At 44.8% G+C, this 3,223-nt stretch overlaps 1 pseudogene; it reads left to right on the top strand.

Annotated features, from left to right (window-relative positions):
• The first annotated feature begins 561 nt into the window (after positions 1–561).
• Positions 562–1,047, top strand: LOC116855542 (annotated as a pseudogene).
• Positions 1,048–3,223: the final 2,176 nt, after the last annotated feature.

The raw sequence follows: 3,223 nt of genomic DNA, 5'->3' as shown, positions 1-3,223 counted from the left end.
CTGGGTAGCTTCACAATGGGGGCTGGTCACCAGAAAGACCAAGCCATGACAGTTTAGAACTCAGCTCCATGCTCCATGCTCTGGGGAGAGGAGAGGGGCTGGAGATTGAGGTAAAAATCCATCTTGCCTACATAAAGTCTCCATAAAAATCCCTCAGCTACGGGGTTCAGAGAGCTCCCAATTTGATGAATACGTTCATGTGCCAGGAGGTGAGCATACCCCAACTCCATGCAGACAGATACTCCCGTGCTCAGAACCCTTCTGGACTTTACCCTATGTACCTCTTCATTTGGCTATCCACCTGTATCCTTTATCATACACTTTATAATAAATGGGCAAATGTAAGTAAACGTTTCCATGAGTTTTGTGAGCCATTCCAGCAAATAATTAAACTGAGAATAGGGAAACTGACTTCATAGCCCAGTCAGAAGTGTAGGTTCCACAGGGACCCATTATTTGCAACTAGCATCTGCAGTGAGGGCAGTCTCATGGGATTGAGCCCTTAAACTTGTGAAGTCTGAATCTCACTCCAGAATTGAATTAAATTGTAGGACACCGGGCAGCCATCTGTTACTGGGCAACATGGCTGCCCTCAGACCTTTGGTGAAGCCCAAGATCGTTAAAAAGAGGACCAAGAAGTTCATCTGGCACCAGTCAGACCGATATGTCAAAATTAAGCGCAACTGGCGGAAGCCAAGAGGCATTGACAATAGGGTGCGCAGAAGATTCAAGGGCCAGATCTTGATGCCCAACATTGGTTACAGGAGCAACAAGAAGACAAAGCACATGTTGCCCAGTGGCTTCAGGAAGTTGCCAGTGCACAACGTCAAGGAGCTTGAAGTGCTGCTGATGTACAACAAATCTTACTGTGCAGAGATTACTCACAACGTCTCCTCCAAGAACCGCAAAGCTATTGTGGAAAAAGCACCCAGCTGGCAATCAGAGTCACCAATCCCAATGCCAGGCTGCGCAGTGAAGAAATGAATAGACAGCTTGTTGTGCACGTCATATTTGTGTTCATAAAACCATAAAACTACAAAAAAAAAATTATAGGACACCTAGTTGGATGTCCAGAGAGTTGGGCAGTTAGTTGGTAAGGGAAGAAATCTCCCACATATTTGGTGTCTGAAGTGTAAAGAGTAGAGAAATAGTTTTCCTTTAGAAGTGATCTCATGAACCATTAGTAGGGAAGGAGAGAAGTGAGGTTGGGGAGGTAAGAAAACAAGTAACAGTAAAGTGATGTACAGGCTACAACTATAGAACTCAGGGCTCAGCCCTCCTCAGGAGCGCTGCAGTCAATGTAGAACACGTGCCTCCGAGCTGTCCTCTGGGAGGGATGAGGAAGCTGGGGTCTGTGCTCATTCCCAGACACTTCCAGCCAGCTGTGATGGCGGGCAGAATAGGCTCTGATAGCCAGAGAAAGCCTACAGGTAAAATATCATAAGTGCTGGCAGTAGAAGACTGGCCAGGAGGCAGGTGAGCGTCAGGAGGCATGGGTGGGACATTGACAGCATCTGCGACAAAACCCAGTAAGTGCCTTTGAAAAGTGTTAAGATTCTGGAATGCCTAACAGATGACTACTTCCATATGTCTAAGCTAAGCAGGACAGAGACATTACAAGAGACAACCAACAGATACCCAGAACCTCTTAAAGTAGCATCATGAATTTGCAGGATTGAAGGACTCTAGATAAAGTTCCTCTCTGAAAGGGGGGCAGGGAGAAAGGGGGAAAGAAAGGGAGGGAGAGAAAGAGAGAGAGAAAAGGCTCTGGGGGACTTTTTCACCTTTTGTTATTCCAAAACTATGGATGAAGAGAATGTCATGAAGCCAGGCCTGCCAAAAGGTCCTCCAAACAGAAGCACTCTCATGGGCTCATGACTCCACACATACAGAGTCAAGTCTGGGTGTGTGTGCTGGGGTGTGGAATGCTTCCTCTGCTTGTCTACAGCCCAAATTCCCTTTGGTAAGGTCTCCTCACAAGACCTCACCCTGAACACAGCCATGCCCACCTCACTCCTGGCTCCAACCACCTCCAGGTTTCAATTTCCATTCACTTCTCTGAAGTAGAAAATGCAGGCTTTTCTGTGTCCAAGGTCAAGAAAATGACCATGCATCCACATTTCTGAAGTTTGGTGTGGATGTAATGGAAAGATTCCACTCCAGTTAAATGTTAATTATAGTCTTAAGAGTAATGAAGGCTTAGAGGAGGTGCTTTATAACCAGATCTGCCCAATAGGATAGGACTCCAGGATCACAACCAGAGCCAAAGGCAGTCACTTAACCATAAGAGCCACCCAGGTGCCCAAAGTTGGACTCTGGGTTCAAAACCATGCAAAACTGTCTTCTAAAGAGAGAGAAAGAGAGTTATTCAAGGTGGGTTGACTAGATATGGAAAAATCAGAGATGTCCCTTTAAGAATTAAACGTCACCAAAGCCATCCCCTTGGTCACTATGCTGTCAGGCAAACTGTTTACAGGTCAACTCACTTCAGATACCAGAATTTGAAGCAATACAAATCCCTCCACCTCAAATTTCCAATAGATTCTTTAACAAAGACAAAGAGAAGTATTAGCTGAGAACGACCCAACCACTATAATGTGCTACATGTAGTTTTTTAAATGGTTATCTTTAAACATGAATATATACATATATATTCATATGAGGTCAAGTAAGTAGTGAAGATGAAGTTCAAACTAGGTGGGTCACACACCCAAGTTCATTGCTTTTCAACTATATCCTGTCTCCCAGATGAACCATAAAATGAAGGTACACCACTGTCTGAGGAGTGACTGAAGAAGGTGAGGACATATTAGGGGATGAAAGAGAACCCTGATGCTGTGAGTAGGTGAGAATTCCAGAAGCCTGTGCTAAGGGCAACCCTACACATATGTTGGCGTCTCTGCTCTGCTACTGGGAAGCTTCCACTTGGAGGGATCTCTTCAAATATATCATAGCTCCTCTCCTTAACTTTCCACTACCACAACCTAAGGATTGGGGAGTGTTCACCTCCAAATGCCACCCCTTTAAGACTCTCAGTTTGGCCACTTTCTCTTGTTTCTCTCCCTGTTATGAACTGAACTGTGTCTTCCTAAAATTCTTATGTTGAAGATCTAAATCCCACTACCTCAGACAATATGACTATAATGAAGACATGGTCTTTAAGATGGCAATTAAGATCAAGTGAGGTCATAAGTGTGGGCCCTAATCCAGTAGGACTAACATT

This window comes from Lontra canadensis, unplaced genomic scaffold, assembly GCF_010015895.1.
Source record: "Lontra canadensis isolate GAN:19392208 unplaced genomic scaffold, GSC_riverotter_1.0 scaffold104, whole genome shotgun sequence".
NCBI classification, from domain to species: Eukaryota; Metazoa; Chordata; class Mammalia; order Carnivora; family Mustelidae; genus Lontra; species Lontra canadensis.
The sequence above is the reverse complement of the archived record's forward strand: the minus strand, read 5'-3'. Positions and strand labels throughout refer to the sequence as shown.